This window comes from Coregonus clupeaformis, unplaced genomic scaffold, assembly GCF_020615455.1.
Source record: "Coregonus clupeaformis isolate EN_2021a unplaced genomic scaffold, ASM2061545v1 scaf2063, whole genome shotgun sequence".
Classification (NCBI taxonomy): Eukaryota; Metazoa; Chordata; class Actinopteri; order Salmoniformes; family Salmonidae; genus Coregonus; species Coregonus clupeaformis.
The window spans coordinates 16,064-33,482 of record NW_025535517.1 but is presented as its reverse complement, the minus strand read 5'-3'; the positions used below and the strand labels follow the sequence as shown (position 1 = coordinate 33,482).

At 47.3% G+C, this 17,419-nt stretch overlaps 1 pseudogene; it reads right to left on the bottom strand.

Moving 5' to 3' along the window:
- Window positions 1–1,691: 1,691 nt before the first annotated feature.
- Window positions 1,692–12,402, bottom strand: LOC123488215 (annotated as a pseudogene).
- Window positions 12,403–17,419: the final 5,017 nt, after the last annotated feature.

Below are 17,419 nucleotides of genomic sequence, written 5' to 3'. Positions count from 1 at the left end.
GTCTTCTGCTGCTAGAACATAGGACTGCACCCTCTGTCACACTGCCTTCTGCTGCTAGAACATAGGACTGCACCCTCTGTCCCACTGTCTTCTGCTGCTAGAACATAGGACTGCACCCTCTGTCCCACTGTCTTCTGCTGCTAGAACATAGGACTGCACCCTCTGTCACACTGTCTTCTGCTGCTAGAACATAGGACTGCACCCTCTGTCACACTGTCTTCTGCTGCTAGAACATAGGACTGCACCCTCTGTCCCACTGTCTTCTGCTGCTAGAACATAGGACTGCACCCTCTGTCCCACTGTCTTCTGCTGCTAGAACATAGGACTGCACCCTCTGTCACACTGTCTTCTGCTGCTAGAACATAGGACTGCACCCTCTGTCACACTGTCTTCTGCTGCTAGAACATAGGACTGCACCCTCTGTCACACTGCCTTCTGCTGCTAGAACATAGGACTGCACCCTCTGTCACACTGTCTTCTGCTGCTAGAACATAGGACTGCACCCTCTGTCACACTGTCTTCTGCTGCTAGAACATAGGACTGCACCCTCTGTCACACTGTCTTCTGCTGCTAGAACATAGGACTGCACCCTCTGTCCCACTGTCTTCTGCTGCTAGAACATAGGACTGCACCCTCTGTCCCACTGTCTTCTGCTGCTAGAACATAGGACTGCACCCTCTGTCACACTGTCTTCTGCTGCTAGAACATAGGACTGCACCCTCTGTCACACTGTCTTCTGCTGCTAGAACATAGGACTGCACCCTCTGTCACACTGCCTTCTGCTGCTAGAACATAGGACTGCACCCTCTGTCACACTGTCTTCTGCTGCTAGAACATAGGACTGCACCCTCTGTCACACTGTCTTCTGCTGCTAGAACATAGGACTGCACCCTCTGTCACACTGTCTTCTGCTGCTAGAACATAGGACTGCACCCTCTGTCACACTGTCTTCTGCTGCTAGAACATAGGACTGCACCCTCTGTCACACTGCCTTCTGCTGCTAGAACATAGGACTGCACCCTCTGTCACACTGTCTTCTGCTGCTAGAACATAGGACTGCACCCTCTGTCACACTGTCTTCTGCTGCTAGAACATAGGACTGCACCCTCTGTCACACTGTCTTCTGCTGCTAGAACATAGGACTGCACCCTCTGTCACACTGCCTTCTGCTGCTAGAACATAGGACTGCACCCTCTGTCACACTGTCTTCTGCTGCTAGAACATAGGACTGCACCCTCTGTCACACTGCCTTCTGCTGCTAGAACATAGGACTGCACCCTCTGTCACACTGTCTTCTGCTGCTAGAACATAGGACTGCACCCTCTGTCACACTGCCTTCTGCTGCTAGAACATAGGACTGCACCCTCTGTCACACTGTCTTCCGCTGCTAGAACATAGGACTGCACCCTCTGTCACACTGTCTTCTGCTGCTAGAACATAGGACTGCACCCTCTGTCACACTGTCTTCTGCTGCTAGAACATAGGACTGCACCCTCTGTCACACTGTCTTCTGCTGCTAGAACATAGGACTGCACCCTCTGTCACACTGTCTTCTGCTGCTAGAACATAGGACTGCACCCTCTGTCACACTGTCTTCTGCTGCTAGAACATAGGACTGCACCCTCTGTCCCACTGTCTTCTGCTGCTAGAACATAGGACTGCACCCTCTGTCACACTGTCTTCTGCTGCTAGAACATAGGACTGCACCCTCTGTCACACTGTCTTCTGCTGCTAGAACATAGGACTGCACCCTCTGTCACACTGTCTTCTGCTGCTAGAACATAGGACTGCACCCTCTGTCACAACTCACCTCTCCATTCTCTTACTGTACTTACACCTGTGTGTGTGTGTGTGTGTGTGTGTGTGTGTGTGTGTGTGTGTCACCCACCTCATCAGAGTCTAGTTTCTTGGCCTTGAGCAGTCTCTGGGCTTTGTCATCATCAGAACCCTCATCACTGTCAGACGAGTAGATCCTAGCACGCTCCTCTGGATGGAGGGAGGGAGGAGAGAGGGGAGGGATAGAAGAGGAGGGGAACAGAAGAGAGGAAGGAAGAGGGAGAGCGGAGGAGATGGAAGGGGTTGAGCGAGGGAGGACAGAGGGAGGAAGCAGGGTAGAGTTAGAGGGGATGGATGGAGGAGAGGAGGGAGAGGACACATTAACATGGTTTCTCTGTCTCCTCAGGCCTTCTCCTCCTCGCCTGGGATTTGATCTGGTTGGGTCTGCGTTTAGACGGGTTGTGTGTGTGTGTGTGTGTGTGTCTAGATGTGTGTTGTGTCTCCTCACCCCTCAGTCCTTCTGCTCCTCCTCCCCTTGTATTTGCTCTTGATGGCGGCCAGGCTGACTGACTCATCCCCCTCCTCATCGTCGTCATAGCGATCAGGCTCCAGGTAACCGGCGCTCAACCCTCGTTGGTGCTGCTTCTCTCTCATCCGCCGCTGTTGGCCCCTCACGACGGATAGACGCCGCAGACGCTCCTCTTCTTTCTGTAGGGGAAGGGAGGGGAGAGGGGAGGGAGGGGAGGGGGGAGGGGAGGAGGAGGAGGGAGGGAGGGGAGGGGGAGGGAGGGAGGAGGAGAGGAGGAGAGACGGGTCAACATTTTAACCCCCTCATGAGATAAGGTGTTGTCCTGTCTATTTGAAATGTTCTGAGAACATATAGGACAGATATAGGACAGTGTATTCAGCAATATCAGCCCAGTCAGTGTTTCTAGTAACAACAGAAAGTCTGTCTCCTCTCCAAACCGTAGTTACTACACTGAACTAAAATATAAACCCATCATGTAAAGTGTTGGTCCCATGTTTCATGAGCTGAAATAAAAAGATCCCAGACATTTTCCACACGCACAAAAAGCTTATTTCTCTCAAATGTGTTTACATCCCTGTTAGTGAGAATTTCTCCTTTGCCAAGATAATCCATCCACCTGACAGGTGTGGCATATCAAGAAGCTGATTAAACAGCATGATCCTTACACAGGTGCACCTTGTGCTGGGGACAATAAAAGGCCATTCTAAAATGTGCAGTTTGGTCACACAACACAATGCCACAGTTGTCTCAAGTTTTGAGGGAGCGTGCAATTGGCATGCTGACTGCAGAAATGTCCAGAGAATGTCATGTTAATTTCTCTACCATAAGCCTCCAACGTCGTTTTGGAGAATTTGGCAGTACGTCCCAACCCGGCCTCACAACCGCAGACCACGTGTAACCACGCCAGCCCAGGACCTCCACATCCGGCTTCTTCATCTGCGGGATCGTCTGAGACCAGCCACTGGACTGCTGATGAAACTGTGGGTTTGCACAACCAAAGAAGTTCTGTCCAAACTGTCAGAAACCATCTCAGGAAGCTCATCTACGTGCTCGTCATCCTCACCAGGGTCTTGACCTGAATGCAGTTCGACGTCGTAACCCACTTCCAGTGGACAAATGCTCACATTTGATGGCCACTGGCACACTGGAGTAGTGTGCTCTTCACGGATAAATTCCGGTTTCAACTGTACCGGGAAGAGGGCAGACGGCGTGTATGGCGTTGTGTGGGCGAGTGGTTTGCTGATGTCAACGTTATGAACAGAGTGCCCCATGGTGGTGGTGGGGTTATGGTATGGGCAGGCATAAGCTACGGACAACGAACCCAATTACCTTTTATCGATGTCAATTTGAATACACAGAGATAACCTTCAAGAGATCCTGAGGCCCATTGACGCTGCCATTCATCCGCCGCCATCACCTCATGTTTCAGCATGATAATGCACGGCCCCAGGTAGCAAGGACATGTACACAATTCCAATTCTTGGAAGCTGAAAATGTCCCAGTTCTTCCATTGCCTGCATACTCACCAGACATGTCACCCATTGAGCATGTTTGGGATGCTCTGGATCAAAATGTACGACAGCGTGTTCCAGTTCCTGCCAATATCCAGCAACTTCGCACAGCCATTGAAGAGTGGGACAACATTCCACAGGCCACAATCAACAGCCTGATCAACTCTACGCGAAGGACAGTTGCTTGAGGCAAATGGTGGTCACACCAGATACTGACTGGTTGTCTTTTTTTTAAGGCATCTTTGACCAACAGCTGCATATCTATATTCCCAGTCATGTGAAATCCATAGATTAGGGCCTAATGAATTACTTATATGAACTGTAACTCAGTAAAATCTTTTAAATTGTTGCATTTTAGCGTTCATATTTATATTCAGTGTAATTCTACTAACATTACACACCTCATAACCTTATTACATTACATCCAGTATGAAATCACACAGTCCTGCATGTTACCTTGATCATCTCGCTGCGTTGAGACTCAGGGGTCTCGTCCCAGCCATGGGCAGTATTCTGATCTTCTGGGTTTTAGAACAGCGGTCGGCCAGAGAGAGGGTCATCTTCCTGTGGGTGGCGCTGTCTGTCGAGAAAACCACTAATGCTTATATCTCAGCACTGTCTGTCGAGTGGGGTCTGGAGAGAGAGAACACACAATAATGGGCTTATATCTCAGCACTGTCTGTCGAGTGGGGTCTGGAGAGAGAGAACACACACAATAATGGGCTTATATCTCAAAAACAGATATTCATGCTTTTTCCTTCAGACTGAAAGAGGAACGTCGTCTCATAATTCTGTAGCAAAACAAGTCACGTTCTAATACTTTACCAAAACAAGTCACCTTCTATTCTAATACTTTACCAAAACAAGTAACACGGAACCTTAATTCTCGACCAAAACAAATAGTTCTACCCTGATAATGAATCCAAACAATGCTGTATCAGAAGGTAAAGCCCCATGACATCTAGTAAGTCACGTTCTATGGTAAGACCCCATCAAAACAACTGTTCTGTAAGCAGCTTGGCTAAAACCAGACACTAACACACACTTACCCACTCTGTTCTGTTCCCTCAGATAAGACATGTCTGAACACAGCTCTGCTTAGACACTGTTGTTGTTGTTCACTATTAAATCTGGACCGTGTTCTTCTATTTGGTGCATGATGTCTGTTCAGAGCTCTGGGTTGGCGTTCAGACAGAGGGCAAGGTGTGTGTGTGTGTGTGTGTGTGTGTGTTGACAGAGTTACCTGAAGGTGAGTTTGGTCTTGAACACAGCCTGTCCCTGTAACCCAGTCCCCTGTCTGATGAACAGGTGGTTGTGGTCTCCCTGGAGAGGAGCTTTATACACATCGAACACCTCATTACCCAGGTGGAGAGACATGCTGTGGAGAGAGAACACGGATACATTAACCTACACACGCACACACACACACACACGTGTGTGCACATACACACGTAAACACAGATTTCACATGGTCAAATCAATGAATGAATTATTCAATCATTCACAATCATCAGCTGTCCAGTGTTTCTCCTCTTCCTCCAGCCCTCTGAGGACCTTGCGGTGGTGTGTGTGTGTGTGTGTGTGTGTGTGCGCTGACCTGCCGTCAGACCACTTGACGATGCGGGCGTTCTCTCTCTGCGTCGCCCCCTCCTCCCCCTTCTTGGCTCTCCACCGGATAGTATTCTCAACCTGAACACAGAACACGGTCACGTCACTCTCACACACACACACACACACACACACACACACCTGCAGACACACGGGCACACACACACCTTCAGTTTGAGCCTGGTCCGACCCTCTTCATCCAACATCTCCTCATCCTCAAACTCATCTTCATAGTACTGAGGGTCAAAGGGTCTGAACAGGGAGGAACACATCACATTAGACACACAGTTCAGAGGGAAGACACTGCTTCACCTGTCCAGACCCTTCAGATCTGTTAACATGGAACGGCAAGGGTTAGGGAGTGAACTGGGACCAGCTGGGGTGTGTCTAACCTGGGCTCAACAGAGAGGAAGTTGGGTAGTTTGACGAAGTAGAGGTCTGATCCTAGATCCGTGCTGACTTTAGGAATCTCCACCTCGATCACGAGTCTCTGGGACGGGCTCCTCTCAGCGTGATCCCTCCACACCCTCCTCCTGGTCCTGGAGACACAGACACGCTTCATTATTAGTTATTGTAACATGCCAGAGGTAAAGTGTCTCTCACCAGGGGTTGTCCTGGAGTGGGGGGTAAAGTTACTCTCACCAGGGGTTGTCCTGGAGTGGGGGTTAAGTTCTCTACCAGGGGTTTCAGTTAAAGTTACTCTCACCAGGGGTTGTCCTGGAGTGGGGGTAAAGTTACTCTCACCAGGGGTTGTCCTGGAGTGGGGGTAAAGTGTGTCTCACCAGGGGTTGTCCTGGAGTGGGGGGTAAAGTTACTCTCACCAGGGGTTGTCCTGGAGTGGGGGTAAAGTGTGTCTCACCAGGGGTTGTCCTGGAGTGGGGGGGTAAAGTTACTCTCACCAGGGGTTGTCCTGGAGTGGGGGGGTAAAGTTACTCTCACCAGGGGTTGTCCTGGAGTGGGGGGGTAAGTGTGTCTCACCAGGGGTTGTCCTGGAGTGGGGGTAAAGTGTGTCTCACCAGGGGTTGTCCTGGAGTGGGGGGTAAAGTTTCTCTCACCAGGGTTGTCCTGGAGTGGGGGGTAAAGTTTCTCTCACCAGGGGTTGTCCTGGAGTGGGGGAGTTACTCTCACCAGGGGTTGTCCTGGAGTGGGGGGGTAAAGTGTCTCTCACCAGGGGTTGTCCTGGAGTGGGGGGTTTCTCAGCATCACTGTCTGATGAGATGTCGTCTGCCTCTCCAAACAGGTCGTCTGCTGCTGGCTTCTTACCTGAGGAAGAGATGGAGAGAGATGAGTCCTGACCCCTAACCCCTAACCCTGACCCCTAACCTTTGACCCTGACCCTAACCTCGACCCCTAACCTCTGACCCTAACCCTGACCCCTAACCTCTAACCCCTAACCTCTAACCCTGACCCCTAACCTCTAACCCTGACCCCTAACCTCTAACCCTGACCCCTAACCTCTGACCCCTAACCCTGACCCCTAACCTCTGACCCTGACCCCTAACCTCTGACCCGAAACAGGTAGGAGTTGAACATAGAGGGATTATACCCTGATTCCCCGCCTCCTTCTCAAAGCGCATCGGAGGAGGCTTGGGCGGTATCCAGATTGTCATACCGACCTTGTGCCATCCTGGGATATTCAGTAATACCGGCACTGAACACAAGGGGCGCTATTTTCCAACCCCACTGAGCCTCTGCAATCTGAAGGTTACCAATGCCAACAAGTACATGTAAAATCCCATAGTGAATGATAGCTAAATGCTAACAAGTGCATTGCGAACATTTTAAAAGTCTCTGACAAACTATTTGCAGAACAAACATCTCAGCTCATAAAGTTATTAAAGTAACTCAAAAATGCTACTCACAATTTGCTGACGCAGAAAACTAATATTAGCCAGCAAGGCTCGTGATCCAGGAGGGGATTCTCTGCTGATACCAAGAGAAGCTTGATTTTGGAAGAAGCTAACCACTTACACCTAGATACTAAATTAGCAAACCAAATGCACAACTGCAGAGCGTTTAGCACTTTTAGACAGTTAACTTAATAGGATATTTAGCAGGCAAATATTTCGTATGTGAAATCCATACTGTAACTAAATCCCCTGGCGCATGCCGCACACCAGTAACTGGGGACTACCGGTAAAGCTTCCTAACGTTAAATAATGTGACAGGTGAAATGAAGAACGCCATCAGGTTTATCTCCTAACATATTGCACCAGTTGACTGCAGGTACTGTATTTCTTTACATAAAAAAGTAGCTACAAATATTCTAATTAATTAAATAAATTATATATAGTCACAACGGTATTGCAAAACCATCCTGTGGCTATTTCCAAATACCCCCGTTATACAGTATATATCAGGGTTCCCCAACTGGAGGCCCACAGGCCAAATGGTTTTATTTGGCCCCCCAAAGTTGAGAAAATGTTTTACTTTTTTATTTATTTATTATTGCTGGACATAAAAGACTAATAATACCAGGAAATCAGCTCCAAGTGATTTTAAATTTGGAAATCGGTTCCCAAGCATTCCCACACATTATAGAGACACGTGATCGCATACAAATGTAAGCAGGGTTTGAAATGATTATGTTTTAGTCAACTATTATATCTGTTTGGGCTTTTTGTGGTCAATTTGCAGTCTACAAATTATTTCTAATTATGTTCCGGCCCCCTGACCGGAACATCCGCTCAAGAAAAAAAAAAAAAAAAAAAATGGATGAAACTTGGATCTTCTCCTCTAGTATGTTGAGAAGACCACGTGTAGGACTTCAGATTAGGGTTACAAAAATGCGGTACATTTTTTCAAAATACCCACGTTTTCCAGAAATCCCGGTTGGAAGAGTCCCGGATTCAGGAGGGGATAAGCAGGAAATCCGGGACCCTCTAACCAGGACTTCTGGAAAAGCAGGGATTTTTGGGGGAAGTTCTTTTTGCAACCCTCCTTCAGATCTAGGTTTACCTTTTCCTTTCTTCTTGGCTCCAACGTCGCTGTCAGAGTCTGAGGCAGACGCCGCCATCTTCTTGGCTCCAACGTCGCTGTCAGAGTCTGAGGCAGACGCCGCCATCTTCTTGGCTCCAACGTCGCTGTCAGAGTCTGAGGCAGACGCCGCCATCTTCTTGGCTCCAACGTCGCTGTCAGAGTCTGAGGCAGACGCCGCCATCTTCTTGGCTCCAACGTCGCTGTCAGAGTCTGAGGCAGACGCCGCCATCTTCTTGGCTCCAACGTCGCTGTCAGAGTCTGAGGCAGACGCCGCCATCTTCTTGTTCTTCCGTCCAATGAAGTCATCCTCGCTGTCACTGCCCTTCGCAAACTCTGAAGCACACACACATCATTTAATTTGTATAATTCTCCTGTAGACTTCCAGTCATTGCGCTACACAAAGATTTATGATCACTTTATTGGTCAATTCCACACAAGGTCCAACCGAAATGTTACTTCCCCTTTTAACCCAACCCCTCTGAAAAGACATACACATACATACAGTGCATTCGGAAAGTATTCAGACCCCTTGACTTTTTCCACATTTTGTTACGTTACATACAGCCTTACTCTAAAATGGATTAAATAAATACAAATCCTCAATCTACACACAATACCCCTTAATGACAAAGCTAAAACAGGCATTATGAAATTGTTGCACATTATTCAAAATGAAAAACAGAAATACCTTATTTATGTAAGTATTCAGACCCTTTGTTATGAGACTCGAAATTGAGCTCAGGTGCATCCTCTTTCCATTGATCATCCTTGAGATGTTTCTACAACTTGGAGTCCACCTGTGTTAAATTCAATTGATTGGACAATCGATCCCACAGTTGACAGTGCATGTCCGAGCAAAACCCAAGCCATGAGGTCGAAGGAATTGTCCGTAGAGCTCCGAGACAGGATTGTGTCGAGGCACATATCTGGTGAAGGGAAACAAAACATGTCTGCAGCATTGAAGGTCCCCAAGAACACAGTGGCCTCCATCATTATTAAATGGAAGAAGTTTGGAACCGCCAAGACTCTTCCTAGAGCTGGCCGCCCGGCCAAACTGAGCAATCGGTGGAGAAGGGCCTTGGTCAGGGAGGTGACCAAGAACCAGATGGTCACTCTGACAGAGCTCCAGAGTTAATCTGTGGAGATGGGAGAACCTTCCAGAAGGACAACCGTCTCTGCAGCACTCCACCAATCAGGCCTTTATGGAAGAGTAACCAGACGGAAGCCACTCCTCAGTAAAAGGCACATGACAGCCCACTTGGAGTTTGCCAAAAGGCACCTAAAGGACTTTCAGACCATGAGAAACAAGATTCTCTGGTTTGATGAAACAAAGATTGTACTCTTTGGCCTGAATGCCAAGTGTCACGTCTGGATGAAACCTGGCACCATCCCTACGGTGAAGCATGGTGGTGGCAGCATCATGCTGTGAGGATGTTTTTCAGCGGCAGGGACTGGGAGACTAGTCAGGATCGAGGGAAAGATGAACGGAGCAAAGCACAGAGAATCCCTTGATGAAAACCTGCTCCAGAGCGCTCAGGACCTCAGACTGGGCGAGGTTCACCTTCCAACAGGACAACGACCCTAAACACACAGCCAAGACAACGCAGGAGTGGCTTCGGGACAAGTCTCTGAATGTCCTTGAGTGGCCCAGCCAGAGCCTGGGCTTGAACCCGATCGAACATCTCTGGAGAGACCTGAAAATAGCTGTGCAGTGATGCTCCCCATCCAACCTGACAGAGCTTGAGAGGATCTGCAGAGAAGAATGGGAGAAACTCCCCAAATACAGGTGTGCCAAGCTTCAAGCGTCATACGCAAGAACACTCGAGGCTGTAATCACTGCCAAAGGTGCTTCAACAAAGTACTGTGTAAAGGGTCTGAATACTTATGGAAATGTGATATTTATACATTTGCTAAAATTTCTAAAAAACTGTTTTTGTTTTGTCATTATGGGGTATTGTGTGTATATTGATGAAATATATATTTTTTTGAATTAATTTTAGAATAAGTCTGTAATGTAACAAAACGTGGAAAAAGTCAAGGGGTCTGAATACTTTCCGAATGCACTGTATACAGGTTTTTGAGAGGTATGGGGGGCTGCCACACTGGGCGCCTGGGGAGCTGCTGTTATGGGGGGTTAAGTGACTTGTTCAAGGACACAGTTGGGAAAAACAATGCCATCTAGGATGTGATACAACAATATCATTGACAAAGCCTGATAGAGAACATTAATGCAATAGTAAAGCAGATGTTGCTGAACGTTGCAACAGTTTTCTTTTCAAACTCAAAGGATGATCTAGTGCAGGGTTCTTCAATTCCGGTCCTGGAGGGCCGAAACACCTCTGTTTTTCATCCTCTCCTTCTAATCAGGGGCTAATTCAGACCTGGGACACCAGGTGAGTGCAATTAACTACCAGGTAGAAATAAAAAACAGAAGTGTTTCGGCCCTCCAGGACCGGGAATTGAAGAACCCTGATCTAGTGAGTGGCTAGAGGAAGGTCCTTCAGACCAGACACACAGACACACTCTCTTTAATACCTGACTTATTCCTGCTCCTATGCCCCGCCCCATCCTCATCAGAATTCTCTCTCTCTTCGTCCGATTGGTGCCGCTTCTCCTCCTCGTCCTCTGATTGGTCACTCTTAGCCCCTCCTCCCCACTTTTCATCACCTGATTGGTTCTCCCTGCCTGACCCCTCCCCATCTGAGTGGGGTGTTCCGGGCCCTGAGTGGGGGGTGCCGGGGACAGACTGGGGGGTGCCGGGGATAGACTGGGGGGTGCCGGGGATAGACTGGGGGGTGCCGGGCGCCGAGTGGGGGGTTCCGGGGTCACTATGGACACTGGCGGGAAAACAAGTTATTATGCATTACGTACATTCCAATGAAATTTGTTTTCACTCAAAGTGCTTTCAATACCTGGTGAAAACCCATTCCATTATCATTCCTCCCTCCCCTACCTCTTCTCAGAGCGAGCGCTGCCCCTCACAGACCTGGGGCTCCCTGCCCCCGATACTGGACTGCCTGCCTCTGACCTTCGATCTCCATCTTCCTCCTCCTCCCGGTGCCCTCTCTCCGACCCACTGTGCTGCTCCGCATCTGACTGGTCGTTGTCCTCGGGCTCCGAGTGCATGCTGGCGTCTGACTGGTTTCCTGAGCGTTCTGACAGGTTTGATTGGTTGTCGCTGTGTTGGCTATGGCGTTCCTCTTCACTGTCATCCCCAAACAGCTCCTGGTTCATAGAGTTATATGTCATTATTGAGGCTAAGAGTGTTTCCTGTGTGTGTATGTACTGAACCAACTGGACCTCACCTTGGTGTTGGGCTTTACCCCGTCTCGTCCTAAATCCTCATCTCTCTCGCTGTCACTGCCGGAGGCGTTACTATGGGAATGGGAACGGGACTGGGGCACCTCCGGCTCAGAGTCAGAACCCGAACCAGAGCCAGACGCCACTGCTGAGGACACGGACACACACACACACACACACACACACACACACACACACACACACACACACGAGAGACAGACAAACAGTCATGTTAGCAGAGGGGAAATGTACATACACGTGTGAAATAAACACAAATACTAACGTTAGCTACTCACACACATACTCTCGCTGGCACACACACACACTTTCTAAGGAGAGCTTGGTTTGTTAGCTAGCTAGTGTGCTGGACCAAGTAAGTACTGGCTCTGCCTAGCAGGCCAATTTGGCTATTTTGTTCCTAGTTAGGTTGTTGATGGATATTCTCACAAAGGTCCTCTTTACTAGCTACTTAACGTTAGCTTAGCTAGCATCAGCCAACCGGCCATAGCTAGATCACATTAGCTAGCTTGCTAGCTGTAACTGCATAAAGCTATTCGTCTAGCGTGACGTTAGACGTGTTTAGCAAACTTTTCTGAACAGCATTTTGATGGCTAACTTTACCTCTTTGTTCGTTGTCGCTGTCCCCATCACTCCCGAACAGTTCGTCCATGTCCGCCATTTCTTTCGATGAAGACGAACCGGAAGCGACAAATTAGCGCTTTTGCAGATTTTGTTTCCCCAGTTCAGCGCGCACACAGAAATGCACGATTAACTGCGTTGAATATCCACCAGGTGGCGGCAGATGAGCGCTATGAAATAAGGTGCATGTAAACATGCATCAGATTAAAACGTTCCTGGAAATTACTGTGTTATTTTATAATTTAACCCTTACAAAAAAAGATTGCAGTTTTGAAACTGCAATAAAAGTGCAGTAACTGCAGTCGACTGTGGTATTTTGGACGAAGTAATTGCAGAATAACTGCAGTGTACTGCAGTTGAACTGCAAAATTACTGAAGTAAAAGAAAACGTGGTTATTTTGGACGCAGTATTTGCAACATACTGCAGTTATACTGCACTCGACTGCAATATTTGTTTGTAAGGGAATCACCTGTTGAACAATTAAGATACTGTGTATGGGGAGAGAGAGAGATTTGTCAATTTGGCTTTTTACCAAATTACTGTATGACAGACCATGTATTCACCCCTGCACACCGTAATTGACAAACAAACAAACCAAAACAAAGGCAAAGTCTTCTCATGCTTTGTTGATTTCAAAAAAGCTTTTGACTCAATTTGGTACGAGGGTCTGCTATACAAATTGATGGAAAGCGGTGTTGGGGGAAAAACATACATTATAAAATCCATGTAAAAAAATCCATGTAAACAAACAGTGTGCGGTTAAAATTGGCAAAAATCATACACAAAAAATGTATGCACGCATGACTGTAAGTCGCTTTGGATAAAAGCATCTGCTAAATAGCATATTATTTATTATTATTATTTAATCACACACATTTCATTCCATAGGGCCGTGGGGTGAGACAGATGCAGCTTGAGCCCCACCCTCTTCAACATATATATATCAACGAATTGGCGAGGACACTAGAATAATAATTAATAATAATTAGTCATTTAGCAGACGCTCTTATCCAGAGCGACTTACATGAGCAATTAGGGTTAAGTGCCTTGCTCAAGGGCACATCGACAGATTTTTCACCTAGTCGGCTCGGGATTAGAACCAGCGACCTTTCGGTTACTGGCACAACGCTCTTAACCACTAAGCTACCTGCCGCCCATGTCTGCAGCACCCGGCCTCACCCTACTAGAATCTGAAGTCAAATGTCTACTGTTTGCTGATAATCTGGTGATTCTGTCTCCATCCAAGTAGGGCCACAGCAGCACCTAGATCTTCTGCACAGATTCTGTCAGACCTGGGCTTTGACAGTAAATCTCAGTAAGACAAAAATAAGGTTCCAAAAAGGTCCAGTTGCCAGGACCACAAATACAAATTCCTTGTAGACACCATTGCCCTACAGCACACAAAAAACTATACATACCTTGGCCTAAACATCAGCGCCACAGGTAACTTCCACAAAGCTGCGAACGATCTGAGAGACAAGGCAAGAAGGGCCTTCTACGCCATCAAAAGGAACATAAAATTCGACATACCAATTAGGATCTGGCTAAAAATACTTGAGCAGAGCAGAATTAGGCCGATACCCGCTAAATTATTCAATTCTACAACCACCTAAAAGGGAAGCGATTCACAAACCTTCTATAACAAAGCCTTCACCTACAGAGAGATGAACCTGGAGAAGAGTCCCTAAGCAAGCTGGTCCTGGGGCTCTGTTCACAAACACAAACAGACCCCACAGAGCCCCAAGACAGCAAACACAATTAGATCCAACCAAATCATGAGAAAACAAAAAGATAATTACTTGACACATTGGAAAGAATTAACAAAAAAACAGCGCAAACTAGAATGCTATTTGGCCCTAAACAGAGAGTACACAGTGGCAGAATACCTGACCACTGTGACTGACCCAAACTTAAGGAAAGCTTTGACTATGTACAGACACAGTGAGCATAGTCTTGCTATTGAGAAAGGCCGCCGTAGGCAGACCAGGCTCTCAAGAGAAGACAGGCTATGTGCACACTGCCCACAAAACGAGATGGAAACTGAGCTGCACTTCCTAACCTCCTGCCAAATCTATTACCATATTAGAGACACATATTTCCCTCAGATTACACAGACCCACAAAGAATTCGAAAACAATTCAATTTTGATAAACTCCCTTATCTACTGGGTGAAAAACCACAGCAGCAAGATTTGTGACCTGTTGCCACAAGAAAAGGGCAACCAGTGAAGAACAAACACCATTGTAAATACAACCCATATTTATGTTTATTTATTTTCCCATTTGTACTTTAACTATTTGCACATTGTTACAACACTGTATATAGACATAATATGACATTTGAAATGTCTTTATTCTTTTGGAACTTCGAGTGTAATGTTTACTGTTAATATTTATTGTTTATTTCACTTTTGTTTACTATCTACTTCACTTGCTTTGGCAATGTTAACATACGTTTCCCATGCCAATAATGCATCCTGTAGCACTAACTCCAAAAAGTTTTGGGACACTGTAAAGTCCATGGAAAATAAGAGCACTTCCTCCCAGCTGCCCACTGCACTGAGGCTAGGAACACTATCACCACCGATAAATCTACAATAATCGAGAATTTCAACAAGCATTTTGCTACGGCTGGCCATGCTTTCCACCTGGCTACCACTACCCCGGCCACCAGCTCTGCACCCTCCGCTGCAACTTGCCCATGCCCCCCCGCTTCTCCTTCACACAAATCCAGACAGCTGATGTTCTGAAAGAGCTGCAAAATCTGGTCCCCTACAAATCATCTGGGCTAGACAATCTGGACCCTTTCTTTCTAAAACTAGCCGCCGAAATTGTCGCAACCCCCTATTACTAGCCTGTTCAACCTCTCTTTCGTAACGTCTGAGATCCCCAGAGATTGAAAGCTGCGCGGTCATCCCCCCTCTTCAAAGGGGGTGACACTCTAGATCCAAACTGTTACAGACCCATATCCATCCTGCCCTGCCTTTCAAAAAGTTTTTGAAAGCCAAGATAACAAACAGATCACCGACCATTTCGAATCCCACCGTACCTTCTCCGCTATGCAATCCGGTTTCCGAGCTGGTCATGGGTGCACTTCAGCCACGCTCAAGGTCCTAAACGATATTATAACCGCGATCGATAATAGACAGTACTGTGCAGCCGTTTTCATTGACCCTGGCCAAGGCTTTCGACTCGTCAACCACCGCATTCTTATTGGCAGACTGAATAGCCTTGGTTTCTCAAATGACTGCCTCGCCTGGTTCACCAACTACTTCTCTGATAGAGTTCAATGTGTCAAATCGAAGGGCCTGTTGTCTGGACCTATGGCAGTCTCTATGGGGGTGCCACAGGGTTCAATTCTTGGGCCGACTCTTTTCTCTGTGTATATCAATGACGTCGCTCTTGCTGCTGGTGACTCTCAGATCCACCTCTACGCAGACGACACCATTTTGTATACATCTGGCCCTTCATTGGACACTGTGATAACAAACCTCCAAAACGAGCTTCAATGCCATACAACACTCCTTCCGTAGCCTCCAACTGCTCTTAAACACTAGTAAAACTAAATGCATGCTCTTCAATCGAACGCTGCTGGCACCCGCCCACCCGACTAGAATCACTACTCTCGACGGGTCTGACCTAGAGTATGTGGACAATTACAAATATCTAGGTGTCTGGTTAGACTGTAAACTCTCCTTCCAGACTCGCATTAAGAATCTCCAATCCAAAGTTAAATCTAGAATCGGTTTCTATTTCGCAACAAAGCCTCCTTCACTCATGCTGGCAAACATGCCCTCGTAAAACTGACTATCCTACCGATCCTTGACTTCGCGATGTCATTTACAAAATAGCCTCCAACACTCTACTCAGCAAATTGGATGTAGTCTATCACAGTGCCATCCGTTTTGTCTCCAAAGCCCCATATACTACCCACCACTGTGACCTGTACGCTCTTGTTGGCTGGTCCTCACTACATATTCGTCGCCAAACCCACTGGCTCCAGGCCATCTATAAATCACTGCTAGGAAAATCCCCGCCTTATCTTAGCTCATTGGTCACCATAGCAACACCCACTCGTAGTATGCGCTCCAGCAGGTATATCTCACTGGTCATCCCCAAAGCCAACACCTCCTTTGGCCGCCATTCCTTCCAGTTCTCTGCTGCCAATGACTGGAACAAATTGCAAAAATCTCTGAAGCTGGAGACACTTATCTCCCTCACTAACTTTAAGCATCAGTTGTCAGAGCACCTTACCGATCACTGCACCTGTACACAGCCCATCTGAAATTAGCCCGCCCAACTACCTCATCCCTATATTGTTATTTATTTTGCTCATTTGTACCCCAGTATCTCTATTTGCACATCATCTCTTGCACATCTATCATTCCAGTGTTAATACTAATTGTAATTATTTTGCACTATAGCCTATTTATTGCCTTACCTCCATAACTTGCTACATTTGCACACACTGTATATATATTTATTCCTGTTGTATTTTTGACTTTGTTTTGTTTTACCCCCATATGTAACTCTGTGTTGTTGTTTTTATCGCACTGCTTTGCTTTATCTTGGCCAGGTCGCAGTTGTAAATGAGAACTTGTTCTCAACTGGCTTACCTGGTTAAATAAAGGTGAAATAAAATAAAATAAATAAAAAATAAAGCCCTTCAATTGACATTGAATTGAGAGAGTGAGTGAGAGAGAGAGAGAGCGAGAGAGGGAGCGAGAGAGAGGGAGGGAGCGAGAGAGAGAGAGGGAGGGAGGGAGGGAGCAAGAGAGAGAGAGAGAGAGAGAGAGAGAGGAGAGAGAGAGAGAGAGTGAGGGAGCGAGAGAGGAGAGAGGGAGAGAGGGAGAGAGAGAGAGAGAGAGAGAGAGGGAGGGAGCAGAGAGGGAGGAGAGGAGAGAGAGAGAGAGAGAGAGAGAGAGAGGGAGGGAGAGAGAGTGAGGGAGGGAGCGAGAGAGGGAGAGAGGGAGAGAGGGAGAGCGAGAGAGAGAACAAACTACCTGTGTGCTGCCAGTAGGGAGGGAGAGAGAAAGGAGTTGTAAGGACGCTCTATCACTCCCATTGTACTGTTAAC